Source organism: Erythrolamprus reginae, chromosome 3, assembly GCF_031021105.1.
Source record: "Erythrolamprus reginae isolate rEryReg1 chromosome 3, rEryReg1.hap1, whole genome shotgun sequence".
NCBI lineage: Eukaryota > Metazoa > Chordata > Lepidosauria > Squamata > Dipsadidae > Erythrolamprus > Erythrolamprus reginae.
The window spans coordinates 148,409,857-148,425,701 of NC_091952.1; the positions used below are offsets into that span (position 1 = coordinate 148,409,857).

The window sequence follows — 15,845 nt, forward strand, 5'->3', positions numbered from 1 at the left end:
CTTTGTCTCTTTCTTTCTCTCTTCCCTCCTCTTTCTTTTTCCTTTCCTTTTTCTCTTTTGTCTTCCTTCCTTCCTTCCTTCCTTCCTTCCTTCCTTCCTTCCTTCCTTCCTTCCTTCCTTCCTTCCTGGTCTCTCTCTCTCCCCCTTCCCTTCCTTTCTCTCCCAAAAGGGAACCTTAGAAACAGTGGTGGATTCTAACTTACCTCGCGGCTGGTTCGCTTCAACCTGTGACTCATGGCAAAAAAAAATAGCAAAGGCAAAAAACAGATAGTTGCAAAGCAATGGTCTGGCAATTTATTTTTTTCAATCATTCACTCACAAATTGCTCTCAACTTTTCAGGAACTGAATGTTGCTGTAGATAATATTGTTAGTTTCCTATGCTGATTTCCTGTTTATGACTACTGAAAAAACTACCTACAGGTGAAACTCAAAAAATTAGAATATCATGCAAAAGTTCATTTATTTCAGTAATGCAACTTAAAAGATAAAACTAATATATGAGAGAGATCCATTACATGCAAAGCAAGATAGTTCAAGCCATGACTTGTCATAATTTTGATGATTATGGGGTACAGCTCAGGAAAACCCCAAATCCACAATTGCAGAAAATTAGAATCTTTTGAATAGGTACAATATTCCAGGCGCAGTGTGTCCCACTCTAATCAGTTAATTAAGCCATAACACCTGCAAAGGGTTCCTGAACCTTTAAATGGTATCTAAGTCTGGTTCTTAGATACATTTTACTATGAGTATATCCTCTATAACCTTAATTATGTATTTTACTGTGTATATATATATATACTGTATACCCACTAAAACCCTCATTATGTATTGGACTAACTAACTAAATAAATAAATAAATAAATAAATAAATAAATAAATAAACAAACAAACAAACAAACAAACAAATAAATAAATAATAGTGTCCATGCTTCACTGGCATGAGTTAGAGCAGGTAGCATAAACTGATCAAAAACCTTTCCCTTCGGGCCTAGGGGAAGGTTGTTCTTGAAAATTATGCCCAGCTTGCCAAATGCCTGCCAACCACATTTAATATTTCAATTTCCTTTATTGCATCCTTTGAGATACGTTAGCCAAGATACACGAAGTGGTCTACTACCGTATGTCTAATTCTTCTCCAGTTATAAAAAAAAATATTTATTTGGTTAATTTATTAAATATAACTTGGCTCCTTTTCAGGTTTATTTTAAGCCAAATGATTGTCCTGCTTTGGGCAGCTCTTATACTGAATGTATCTTTCAAGCTCTTCTGATAAGAGAACATCATCTGCAAGTCTTGTGGTTTAAATAGGCACCATTGATTTTTATTCCATCTTTTTCCCAGTCTAGTGTACCAAATACTCCTTCAGTGCAGACTGAGAAAAGGATAGGTGACAATACAGTGTCTGCAATAGTCTTTCATACACCTCGTTCTATGTTGATTCCCACTATTAAATCATTAAGGCAAATTGTTGCCATATTGTTCATATATTGATTACAGATTGTTTAGATATAGAATATTTTTATATTGAGTTAATAATATTATTAAATGTTTAAAAAAAACAAATTGAAAGAAGAAATTGGGAAAATAATATTATGTATACTAAAATATAATTGAACATATTATAATTACTATGTGTATACAAATGTTAGAAGTTGAAAGATTATGATTATGTATATTTAAATAGTACTTACATTATTAGAATTGTGTGTAAAGTATATTGATCCAGACAATATACTGTTTACCAAGTTATTTTGGATGTTAAAGAAAAAAATATAAATAAAATTATTTAAAAAAGAATTACAGGAAGGAAGCTGAAATCTGAAGCTAAATATGAGAACGTTTAGCAGATTTTAAAAATAATGTTAATAATAATAGTAATAAGTACCTTCGTATAAACCCAAAACATTTGGAGCATCACTTGAACACCATCAACATTTGGAACAGCTTACATCTAGCAATAATATCTTTAACATCATTTATGAAAATTTCCTTATCCCAAACTTTGAGAAGGATTCAGTAGGTGGATCAAAATGTCTAGTCCAATCTAAACATCTGGTTCACTGTGCAACAAACCATAATAATGCAATATAACAGTAATGACTTACCAGAGATAAATATCAGAAAATGGGAACTAAAGATTTTTGAAATTATTGAAGAAAAAAAAATCAAGGTAAGACAATATTCTGTAACAAAAGTAATATTCCAATATTTGAGAGGCTGCCACAGGGAGGAAGGAATCAAGGTCTTTTCCAGGCACCTGAAGGCCAGACAAACCATTTGTCCACTGGGGGATATTTTTTTGCCTCTGGGACTTTCCTGAAGCATCCCGAGGAGGAAACGGCCTTTCCCAAGGCCAAAAATCAGCTCTGGCGCTGACACAGGACAAAGTCTCATGTGCCCTCCCATATGGCTTCATGTGCCATTGGTGGCATGCGTGTCATAGGTTCACCATCATGGGTGTAGGGTCTCCTGCTTGGGTGAGGGGTTGGACTAGATGACCTACAAGGTCCCTTCCAAAGAACTCTCATCTCTCTCACTCATGTATCCATACCATTTGTTATCTCAGTATATTAGTTAAATCAACATATTGATTTTTTATGACTACATTCTTCATATTATTTTCTTGATTTAGGGATCATGACTGATACCGGGTATGATTGGACAATGAGGAAAAGATTATTTTAATAATATTGTAATTTGCAGTACTGCGACAAGCTTCTTGGGTCAGTGGACACTGTTATTTCAGTCCAAAGGTGCTCTAGGCATATTGGACACTTACTTTGCGTCATTGGATATCCATCATAGCATGATGTGAGGCACAAATTACAAGAATAATAATAGTGGTTCTAGTTGCTTGGCCAAATTTCATCTTTATCAGTTAGGACTGTTTTTAAAATATAAAGGCTGAAAAGGAGTTGAGGAGAGATTGTTCACTATGCCAAGTGTTAACACTGCTTTTAATCTAGAAAGCTATATAATAAAGTATTTTTCTTATGAAGGGCACCATTTCTCAACCTCTCAGATTTACTGGAATTCATTCCCAGAGATAATGAAATGCAACTATTGGATGTAGACTTGAGTAGAATACATAGATGGTGTGAGCCTTTTGCCACAACAATTTAACTGCTTGCAGATTAGTTAGGGCTTTTAATAAGACCTGGATAATCAAGGGAGGGTTTTCATAATCACAAGGACATTGGCAAAGATGCTTACTAGTAGAATGGTGCTATGAACGCAAGAAATACTTGCAGTAGACCTAATGCAGCAAACTGAATGATTTAAGAACTTGGACTACTGATCTATCAGCCTCAAATTATCCACTTTACTCAGCTATGATAATCTTCCTTGCAGGAAAAAGAAAAGCAACTAGTTAAGTATTTAAGAAGAAAAATACAAAATTAATATAAATGTATTTGGCAATTTAAATTTATAATATAATTTGTAGGCATTTGAGTTTTCAGGAAAAATTCAAGAATGAATTTTGTACTACATTACAGTCAGACTCAAATCTAATCAGGTATAGAAGTAATGTTGGGTTTCATCAAGAACTCTTGATCAAGTCCATTGGGGAGTTAAATTGAATATTGGATTCTCCTAACTGGAAATAGCGGCACTTGACTGGACTAGATTATTTCTGCCCTTGCAAGGCTACATTAGGATTACTGATGTTAAGCATTAACTATTTCCTAGGGCAGTAAATATTAATACATCATTGTCCAATGATAAATTCTATTTGCTAATCTTTATTGAGTTTTTTTAGTAAAAAACAAACAACATATAAACAAGATATACAAAAATACATCAAATATAAACAAATAAAGTAAATACTAACCACTTTTGCAACTATTTCATTTCCAGATATATTTACACTTCACAATATTACTTCTTCTAGCTTTACATATATATACATACACACATATATCTATACTTCTCTATCCTACATCTATATTATTTACTATTTTCATTAAATTCTAAAAATAAATTCTATGGGAAGTAAAATAATATACAGGTTGGAAAATATTCTTCTGATGTAAGAGGAATGGCTTGACAAGTTAATGTTCTAAATATGTCTGAGCAACGTCATGTGATCTTCTCTGCAGAAACATACAGAGTAGAAGAGAATCAGTTTTCCCATGTGTGTTGGGTTTTTCTCTGAACATCTAATTGATTGGTAACTGTTTTGTTCTGTTCTCATCCATAACTGGCATTTTGAGTTTACTTGCCCTTACAATATGTCAGCACCTTCTGATCATTTAACAAAAAATACATTGCTTCTTTAGGGGAACTTGTTAAATCAGACATTGTCTAATGGGAAGAATAAAGGAAGCTGTGCATAGGTTCTGACTTACCTGGCTACCTGGCTGCCAGTTTGCTTCCAGACATGCTACGCAGCTTCTGCTCATGTGCAGAAGTAAAAAACAAAATGGCAGCGCCTATGATGCTGCCAAGAGAGCCAGTTCAGGGGCGTGGCAGGCTTAGGTCGCTGCCAGTTCTAGCAATCCAGGTCACCAAGTTACTAACAGTTCTACAGTCTGAACTGGGAGGAACCCACCTCTAGTCTTGTGTCATAAATAATTGCCTTGGAGAATCATTCCCCTGGACTGTTTATGATAACAAACAGACCTGGTAGGAGAGAAAAAACTGATTGAAACTTTTATGGAAAGGATAGTACAATTGAAGCTAAATTTATAATCCTCCAATGCAGAGCATTTTACTCATTAAAGTGGAGCATGGAACTAATTTTCCAAGGTGTTTAAAATTAAGCAGGTCCAAAATTGCAAGCTGATTATTTGGGTAATCACATTTCATCGTTTGAATGATACACACTGCCAAGCAAATAAGAAGTCAAGGTGGAATTCTCATATTCCTCTCCCAGTTATTTATATTGTATGTATCTTTTGGATGTGGCATTATACACACACACCACTCTATGTATAGTGCATGGCTATATAGAATTCTTCATAGGTACTGAAAACTTGTGGAACCTGCTCTGACATGCAGAGTTCCCACAAGCTCCTTCCACTTGTCTGTACTAGCCCTATTTTCTTCTCTGCAAGTTCACCCTCTCTTCTTTCTCTAGTAAGAATAACAATAAAGTCCTTCTCACAACTTTCTGTTGTTTATGCACCTCAGTTGTCTACAAAGGTGAAGGACTCTTTCATCCTTTCTTCCACCACTGTGAACAGGCTGCCAGAACCCTCCTTAGATGCTTAACTTTTGCATATAATGACAGCTGAAGCGTATTCAGGAAGAATATTAACATTCTCCATCACTGCTTAGAATGTGATGGAATGGACAGAGAGCCATTTGCCTGTCTTTATGGGAGTAACTCTTGTGGTCTGGATGTGAGTGGAATACTCTTATGCTGTTCACTAGGGGAGAAAATGATTAAAACCTATTGATCTGTGTCTACTAAGAGTAGATCATTAGTCATGCCATTTTCCAGACCTTGTTTTTAACTCCTGTTCCTTTCAAAATATGGTTGGTAATTAAAAAAAATAATGCAGCCTGATATGTCCCACTCTTAATTATAGTTAGACATAACTAATGGCAATAGCAATTGCATAGGTTTAGAGGCTTGGTAGCTCCTGCTACCATATCTAATATCCAGAAGGTGCCTCATTTGGGCATCAGTGCTCCCTGTGTTGTCTTTCACATGATTAAAGGTCAACAAGGGGAAAAAACTGAAAATAATATTACTGTATCTTCCAGAAATGGAATGTAGATTCTAGAGCAGTGATGGTGAACCTTTTTTGCCTTGGGTGCCAAAAGCAGGTGTATGCGTGATAGCACAAGTGTGTGTGCCCACACTCATAATTCATAATGCCCTCCATATGCCCTGCCCCCTGCGCATGCATGCATAATCCCCCACACACACACCTGGCTCTCTCATTTCCTGACTTTGGGTGGGCCCAGTAGACACATTTTTATCCTCCTCTGGCTCCAGAGACTTTCTTGGAGTCTGGGGAGGGCAAAAATGGGCTTCCCTACCCCCTCGGGGCTGAAAACAGCCCCGCCCCGCCCTCCCGGAGACCCTCTGGAGGCTGAAAATGCTCCCACTGAGCCTATGTGTGAACCGAAAATCAGCTCTCCAATGTGCACATTGCAGGCTGGAGCTGAGCTAAGGCAATGGCTTGCATGCCAGCAGATATGGCTTCACATGCCACCTGTGGCACGTGTGCCCTAGTTTCATCACCAGGGTTCTAGAGCAAGAATTCCCAAATTGAGATGTATCTTCCCCTTGAAGAGGTGCAAAAAGAGTCCAGGCTAGGTGTGAAGGACCTTTAGTTGCACATTGTTTACAATAAATCCACCTCTCCCAAAGTTTCACTTTATTGTTTTCAGTGTTCATTTGTGTTCATTTGGTGTATGGAGTTTTAGGGAAGATTAATATTATACTAAAAAAAGTGTAATACAAAAGGTTTAAGAAACCTTGGCCTAGGGATTCTAACCCATCTTTCCCAACCTCCCCAGATATAAATAAAATCAACCTTTTTTTGTTTTTAATGGTATAAAGCCAGTTTTAATTTTATTTAAAATGCAAAAGTAATGTAATGCTCCAAGAAGACCACATGATGGTGCTGGCCTGATATAGAGAACATTCTGACAAGAGATAGGATGGAAGGTTCCAAGTCAACATTTTGGGGGGCAGTTTGAATTCAAATTGAGATTTAAGCATAAAGAAATTAGAACCTTAGGTCTGTGTATCATAACATTACATTAAGCATTGAACAGAGTTTTCATTTATGGTGAAAATTCATGGTGAAGTAGTCTCCCTCCCCTGAAGGACCATGTTGACAGTGATCGGTAACCAGATGATGGATTCTGCCTGGCCAAATATTTCCAGATAAAGGAAATATCATTAGATCACCCATTTGCACTGTGCTTCTCATGAGTAAATTTCAGGAACTGAGGCTTTTGCAGGAAGCTAGTGAGCAGCCAGGAATTGAGGGATAAACAAACCTGATCTCCATGGGAATGTGGTTTTTGTTGTTTGTTTTCTATTAAAGAGTGCAACAACGGGTGGCTTTTACAAAGCAGAAGATAAAACTAATATAAGCCAGACAGAAATTATAAACAAATAGTTGGAAAGAAAACTAAATATCCATCTCTATTGCAATTGAAAGAGAAGGAATATTGTTTAAGATAATACTTCCAGAGGATTCTGGTTAGAGAAAAAGTTATTAAAGCTTTAGCAGATTCCTTGGATTATAAGAGGGAGACACTGTATTAAAGAATAACATGGACGTACGAAAAGCCTCTATCGATATTATTCCAACTTATGTAAAGGAGGTGACATCTTTCTGGAGAAATATATGAATATCTAGAGAAAAAAATATCAATTTCTCTGTATAAAGAAACTTCAAAATTATGTTGGAAATATAAACAAGAAGGGACATTTTATCATGTTTGAATATTTTAAAAAGCTAAAAAAATTAAAATTAAAATATACCCACTAATTCAGAGGATTTTAAAAATTCATATACGAGTTTTTTGGGAATTAATGGACAAAGCGATGGAAAAAATCATGGGACCTTGTTTTGCAGTGAGATTATTTTATGCACAAAGGTAGAAAGATTCAGCATCACCCAGAAGTGAAGAATGATTGGTGAAAATGGCAGAACTTACAAAGATACTAAATTGATTTTTTTTAAAAAAAATCAGAGATAAGTCAATGTATTTGCCTATTGCTGATGAATTTGGGATTTAGGGTTTGATGACTAAACAGAATAAATTGTAGAAAGAAGAGGGGTTTGATGGGGTTTGAATTATATGTAACTAACCAGGACAAAGAGTCGTGATAGATATGCAAACAGATCAGTTATGCAAAATGGATCAATTAATGAGTTAAGCTGTACCAGTGAGATGACCAGCTAAGTAGAATTACTTTAACATTGTGCAAGATTGCATCTATTTTAAATTATATCTCTGGTATTAGGTGGCCCAGTGGTTGGTTCCAAACTACCTCGCTGCCAATCCTCCAATGCCACATGAGTGCACCACATGGGCAGGCATGCCCTTCGCAACCCCCCACCAAAAAAATTTTTTAAAGGCCAAAAACAAAATGGCAATGCATGAGCAGTGCTGAAAACTCAGCTTCTGCCCATGCACAAAAGAAAAAAAAATTGAAAAAAAAATCCAAAAACATTCAAAAAAATATTTTTTTTAAAAAAAAGATGGTGGACTGGCACTGACAAATCTGGTTCAGTGACATCATCGTGATGTCACTAGCGGGTCGCGACCGGTTCAGGTGAACCTTTTCAAACCACTTACAAACCTCTGATTAGATCAAATAAGTTGTTCGTCCCTTCCATTAATCCAGTTAGGGATCTTATGGAAGCAGACCCTTTGTGAAATGTCAACTTCATGTTTTGTTTCAAATTCACTTTCTGGGAAATAAATATGAAAATGGTGAAACTTTAGAATCCTTTATGAAATGTTCCAGGACAAATTATTGAGGGGGCTATATCTGTGAAAGCCTTTTATGTAGTTGTTACAGAACCTCAGTTGGGTGCCATGTGGCAAACTGATAGTTTACTAACAATTATTTGAACACTGATCCAGTCAGACACTGAAAAGCAATTATTCTACAGTTTTGTTACTCCATTTCACCATCATACCAACATACTGTGAACGGTTCAAGTTGGTTTATACGATAAATTGCTGAGGTTCAAAACTGGGGCTCTTCTGAACTTTTTAACCTTCTATAAAAGGAAAGAATTCTAAGAGCAATGGATAAAATTCAATTAACTGAGATGACAGAAAATAATCTACTGAGCAAACACATCAGGCAATTGGAAGCTTTCATAAAGGAAATAAGCTATTTCTTTCCTTGTTATCTAATGATACAGGAGTTTATTTCTCTCGCAGCAGTTAGAAAGCTACATAATGTTTCCTAAATGCTTTGGCAAGTAATTGTCACTGACTAATTCATTCAGTGCCATATTTGAGGCAAATTATTAATAACTAATTGTTGTATTCTGAGCTCATATACATATCTGTTTATGGATACCTATGCATCACTTGATCTAGTTAATGCTTATGTTCCATGTACATGGTACTATGGAGAAATGGAATCTGATGGAGAATGCTATTTTGAGCATACATTGATAGCAAACACTGAGATCAAATTTGTATCTTACCAGTCTAAAACTTTGGCATTTTCTTTTACACTGGAGAAATTCAGAAATGTTTTCATAATGACATAATAGAGAGTTAAGACAGAATTGAGAGGAAGAAAGATAGGCAAGTACAGTTCCAAGGAATGCTATCCAACTGCATAATTCTCCATATGCCTACATTTTCATAGTGTTGTCTCAATACGTATATTGTATTTTTTCCTCTAGTGCATATTGCTTAAAATAGAGCCCTATTCAATGTCCTTACAGAAAAGGGGAAGTGTTGCATTTTTTTGTACCAAATAATTTGTATTTGCTTTTTAGATCTTGACCTGAATTACAGCAGCAATGTGTTACAGTGTGGATACTGTGAAAATTTGCCACATCAACATGCGGTCAGACTCCTCCTTGCATTGTATAATTGCTTTGATTGATGTTGCAATCAGGTTTGCTAAAGGAAATTCCAAACTGTGTAATTGTGAGTCTGGTCCTGAATTGGTTTCGGCTCATTAACGAAAGCATTACCCATAATTATTATGCCTAAAAAGCATTTTATATGCACAGTGACACACTTCAGGATGTGCGATCATTGTGTCATAGACACACTTCTCAGATACCGGTAGCACTTGAACTTTGACCTGGCTCTCACCATTTCATCTCAGGCATGCTTCGGTGGCATTATGGGCTTATACTCTCTGCTGATGTCTGAAGTAGTCCCATAGGCTGTGCCATTGCTTATGGCCAAGGTGAATGAGAGGTGCTTGGTGGCTATGTATTTGTAAGAGATTTGTAAGGCCTGCCAATTTCTTAAAGAGCTTGAGTGAAAAATATGCTTCTTTGACCTCTATTCATAATAGATCAATAATGATGAACATTTTAAAAAATAGAATAAATCCATAAACTACCTAACATTTAGCTTATGGTGAAGGCGGGGAAGGGCCAAATGAGGTTGTAAGAACTGCTCTGAACATTGCTTTGTCCCACCTCCATGCGTACTCTGATTGCCATCCTGGGCCCAGGAATTACATCTCCCATACCATTCAGGTGAGAAAGTTCCTCACAGAACATCTCCTCTTCCACCACTCTATTCCCATCTGATTTTCAGTTTTACTGACCTAATCTCCATTCTGAAAGTCAGTGGTTGCGTTTTACTGGCATGCAGGAGTTATAACTAGATCTGGATGAATGTGTCAGCATAATTTCATCTTGAAAACGAAGCTTTTCCTTTCCCTGATCAGTCATTTCTGGTGTTATCTTCTTTCTAGGATCCGATATGTTATTATGAGTCATGGGCAGAAACAGGCACCAGGCATGAATGATAGATAGATTTGGAGTGTCTCCCCTTGATCTTTTTCCTCTGTTCAACCACGTCTGATTCTTGGAAACTGCCTGGTCAAGTCCCTGCAGTTTTGTTGGCAGGGCTTTTCAGAAGTGGTTTGTCATTGCTTCTTTCCTAGGGCTGAGAGAAAGTGACTGGCCCAAGGCTTTGTGTCTATGGTGGGACGAGAACTCCATGTCTCCCTCTTTAGACCTGATGCCCTAACCATTACACAAGACTGCCTCGCCTTGGTCTGTCTCCTGATAAGCCAACTCAGATCTCATCTACCTTCACACTTTAAAAAACATAAGTTACTTGGCATCTTTGACATTTAAAATATTGGTGTTCTTTTAACAAATAAAAAAAACTATGCACAGCATATTGGAAACAAATTGAGAATTTGAACACCTGATGGAGAAAACAAATTTAACATTGTGCGTAGTATAGAAGCCTGGTATGATCTATCTTGTGATTGGGACATATATTTTGTTTCTAAAATATCCTTGACCTAATAATAAGAGAAGGTGGGGAACTTTATGTGCAGATTATGACAATAATTTGGTACTACAGTATATGAAAATATAAGGGTTATATTAAGGGTTTTAATTGTTTTTGTCAGGATCGGTAGTATTCTGGGTTAATATTCTATTTATGGTAAAAAGCAGTCATACTGCTGAGTCACAATGACTAAGCTGCAAACTGATTGGGCTAGAACAGTATAAATAACAATGCATTTTTGCAGTAAGTTTAGTTGTTGTGGTTCATTGTGGTTGGCTGGTTGGGAAGATTGTAGGTGTTAATAAACTGCAGTTAATGGTAGTGTTGTACATAGAAGAAAGAGATATGTATTTTTGATATACTGAAGAGTAAAACTTCTTCAAACAGTTCCTGCTGCATTGTCTTCATTCTTCAAAGGCTTCCTGAGTATCTAATCATGTATCTCTGTGCCTAGCCAGTAGTTTTTGAATGCAACTCGGACAGTTTTTATATTATTTTTCACTGTTGTACGCTGCCTAGAGTCCAGAAGGAGTTGGGTGGCTTATAAATTTAATAAATAAATACATAATACATTAATGACATTAAGGGTGAAAAATCCTGCTAAAAGCATCCAGGGGAAAATTAATGGGTAGAAAGAAACTGCTGTAGGCATGTACTATTGGCCATCCACAAAGCAGAAGGTATAGATGAAAGCTTCACAAATCAGATGACCATGATGCCTTAAAAGTTCATTACTATGATAATGGGAGATTTCAATTTCCTGTATCAATTGGGGATAGATCAGCAAGGGGGAGAGCCAACAGGTTCTTCATGTGCCTTGCAGACAACTTTATTATCTGAAAGATGGAAGGGAGAACCAGGGAATCAGCTGTAATGAAATTAACATTAAGAAAGACGAAATGGTTAAAGATATTGTAGGAACTTTTGGAGAAAATGAATATCTGATTCTAGAATTCATTATATTTGTGGGCAGAGAGAACTGGAAGTAATCTGATTAGTGTTCTAAACTGTGAGAGACTTCAGTAAGTTAAAGGAAAAAATAGGAGCAATTCCATGATTGTAAATCCTGAAGAAAAAACAACAGTCCAAGAGGATTGGAAAATTGGAAAGCTGAGATAATTATGGCCAATTAATTCAGACAATACCAAAGAAAAATGAAACATGTCTTGATAAAATCAATTTTAGTTGCATAAAAGGCTTTCCAATAAACTAGGAAACAAAAAACATATTTAAAAAAGAATGGAATATAAACAAAAGCACAATATTCATATTTACCTTTAGAAGAGTTCATTGCTTTAGTTTTGTTGTACTTGCTTGTGAGATGGGCAGCTAATAAATAAATAAATAGAATGCTTAGAACTTAAGAGCAGGGTGGAATTTAGAAGATAAATACAAAAAGGAGCTTATTCCACCCACATTACTGATGCTTGATTATTCATTCAAGAGAGATAAATGGAAAGAGATCTGAAGATGTTTAAATGACTTGTAATAAATTGGAAATCAGGAAAACCTATTACTGGCTACTTATTCATAGGGAACATTTGGCATCAATTGTATATGATTTCTGTAGTGAAGAATTTATCACATAGCAAATCCTTGCCATTCTAAATGGTATAAATGTAATTTTAATTTTATATATAATATAACAGATCACAACACAACATTATATATGCTCAGGTGTCAGATAAGGGTGAAGGTTTGTTCTCTGAGCTTATGTATTCGTTTCTGGATGTTTTCTTACCAGGTTATCAAAACAGATTTTAGGAGATGTCAGAATCAGTGTTTATAAGGGCTTCTGGCAGGGGTGGTCTTCAAAAATTTTAGCAAGGGGTTCTCTGCCCCATTGCTGGGTGAGCATGGCCATGGTAGGCGTGGCCTAGTCAGCCTCCTTTATCACAGTGGGGATAGTGTTTTTGCCCTGCCTGGGCCCATTTCCAGCCTTCCTGAACTTCCGGTAGGCCCATTTTTTGCCCTTCCTGATCCTCTTACCTGTATCTATCCCTCATGGGGACTCCCAAGAGGGGCAGGGTGGGATGGGTGGAGCCAGACAGGAATAGGATTTGGGGATCCTCCAAACTGCACAGAATCTTAGCTAGAAGCTCTTCTGAACCCCTGCAAACCCCAGCAGCCCCACCCCAGGCTTCTGGTGTGGGTGTGTCAAATGAGGAACTTGTGCAGGTTTGAGTCATCAGTGAGTCTTGTGTTAGGTCTTGTGTTGGGTCTTAGGAAATTACATCAGGCCATTGGGAGGTGAACTGGTGGTGGGGTTGCTGGGTTGGTTGAAGGTCAATGCTGTCTCTGATTGGCTGTGCAGTTGATTTGGATTCTGAGGGGTTCGTAGGCTAGGTGTAGGTCAATGTGTATGTGGGTGGAATTGCTTGTGGAGTGCCAGTCTTCAATGAACTCATGAGCGTGGGGAAAGCTAGAGTGGCCAATGATTTTTGTGTTCTCCAATCAAACTAGGGGTGTTTGTTGTCAGTGTGGGTAGAGATTAAGGATTTCAGTTCATGGCATTTGATTGCCAGCTGGTGTTCGTGCATCCTGGTTTTAAATTGATTTAATTATTTGTCCTACATAGAATTGTTTGCAATGGTTATAATTGATTTTGTAGATTAATTTTTTTTTATCCTTCTATATTTTATCTTTAGTTCTGGATAATTCCTAGTGAGAGTGGTTGTGGATTTGTGGGCTTTTGTTATTCTTAGGGGTTGAAGGATTTTTACACTTTCTATGTTTCCATGTAATCTCTGTCCCATTCTATGGCCTTCCTCCAGCGAGACACAAGGGCATGTATGCCCTGTTGGTACTACTCCTTGTTCTGGTCAAAGCACCCCTTCTTGTGACCATTCAAATAGTGTATATCTAAAGTTTCACATTCGTATCATTACTGTAGGCTTAGAAAAAAAATGTGGTGCATTACTTTCTGGGCGACCCTCGTATATCCTACATCAATGGAGAGATGGAGTTGTCCAGGATTCTTGGTTTTCTTGGATTAGTCTGTAAGCTTTTGTGGTGGTAAATTGTTGGCCACTTTTGCTCTTTTAGCACCATCCTGGATTTTTGTTTTCCTTCATGGAGGCACTACAATCATGGAAGACAAATAATGTTTGTACTTCAGGAAGCCAATCCACTCTTGGGAAATCTTGGGTGCTTTATGTACAAGCATGCCAGTAAGATGGATTTGTTATTTTTCTAGGTCTAAAAAGCACACTTGGGATATGTTTGTATCATTTTGCATGACTTTGGCTAGCAGTATTTAGAAAACAGTGGACAATCTTCCCCTCTATTTCCTAATCATGCAGGTGCTGAATTGTGATCCATATATTTTCTTTTTATTAGCCAGAAGCTGGATTTCTGCAGCAAACATAAATTTAAATTCTGTTGCAATGTACTTTTTCCTTATTTTTTCATTCAGAATTCGAGATTTTTTTAAAAAGCAAAAGGCAAATAGGGATCTTTTCCTGGTATTAGAATCAAGAAGGATAGGTCTCCCAATGATATTAATTAAAATAAACAAACACCTACACCTATAATTACACATACCCAACATACACTTTTGTGTAAGAGATGTTTGGTTCCTTTAAAATATTTATTTTTTAATATCAAAATAAATGTAGAATAATACATTTTACTAAAATTCCCTGGAATTGCAATAATATGGTTAAATTTGTAATTGATGTAGCTTGTTCATGTTTATTTACATTTTTTTCTAATAATAGATACATTAATCAGATAATTTAACAACAGAATTCCCTAATCTCTCTGTCTTGAAAAATGGAAGACATTGAACAAGAGACCCCTTTCAACACCTGTTTTTCAAAAAATTAAGACAGCGCCCAATCACTTTTCTAATTCCTTGTCTTTTCTGCAAAACTGAAGCCACAAAGCTCAAACTATCATCAACTGAGAAATTAAGTCTGACGTATGCCAAGGAAAAGAGAAATCATGGTTGCCCCAAGAGTGGAGAAGCTGTCCAACTAAGCAGTATCTCACAGCAAGGAATTTTTTGCAGGAGTATCACACCACTTGTCATCTCAGAGCCTGTGATTGATTCTCTGAGTGGTAAGTAGCTGTCTTGAGCTGTTGGCTCCTGTAAAGCAGAAGTGTTTCAACATGACTTCCTCTAGCATCAGCTCTGAATTATTTCTGTCATGTAGATGGTAGGACATGGACTCTCCTGGCTGCTTTAAGATATTTATGCGTACACTGAGCTGTGCATTCTTCAGAGCTCTGAACTTGTTTTGAAAATGCTTATTTGTGTTGAGCTTAATGCATATAATATTATTAAAAGTTAAATATAAAGATATTCAATTTTTAAAACCCTGTAAAAACATTCAAGCAGTGTCTAAAATGGCATTCATGAATAGTTCCTATAAGTAATCAACATTTATTTTGTATGGCTTGCCTGTTTCAATAATGTGTCTTCCTGGTATAGAGTGTAGTTGTTATTCATAAAATCCGGAACAGCCCTGGAGCATCCTGTTTTTCTCCAGTCTCCTTCAACCCATCTGCCAGCTGGGGGCATGCTGAGACAATGAGAAAGCATTTATATAATTGTGAAGACTCCCATGCCACTAAATAAAACATTTTCATTTTCATCTATTTTTCTGCAGGATTAATTCCATATTTTAACAAACATTTACCAGTACTTTGAAACAGTGTTTTAAAGCAATATACAGTGTTCCCTCGATTTTTGCGGGATATGCGTTCCAAGACCACCCGCGAAAGTCGAATTTCCGCAAAGTAGAGATGTGGAAGTAAATACACCATTTTTTGCTATGGACAGTATCACAAGCCATCCCTTAAGACTTTAACCCCTAAATTACCTTTTCCCATTCCCTTAACAGCCATTTACTCACCATTATTACTGGTACTCACCATTGAATAAGACACTTAGTGATCCTGA

At 36.7% G+C, this 15,845-nt stretch overlaps 1 long non-coding RNA gene across 2 annotated transcripts in view; it reads right to left on the bottom strand.

The window, feature by feature from the left end:
• Positions 1–8,312: 8,312 nt before the first annotated feature.
• Positions 8,313–15,845, bottom strand: part of LOC139164617 (uncharacterized) — a 77,169-nt gene continuing 69,636 nt past the window's right edge. The window contains exons 2-4 of one of the 2 annotated variants that reach the window (XR_011558661.1): positions 15,345–15,465; positions 12,215–12,268; positions 8,313–8,394 (exon numbers count right to left, since the gene is read on the bottom strand). This is a non-coding gene — a long non-coding RNA (uncharacterized lncRNA). Of the gene's footprint in view, positions 8,395–11,532; positions 11,776–12,214; positions 12,269–15,344; positions 15,466–15,845 lie in introns of those variants that run through there. The other variant, XR_011558662.1, reaches the window with a different exon arrangement.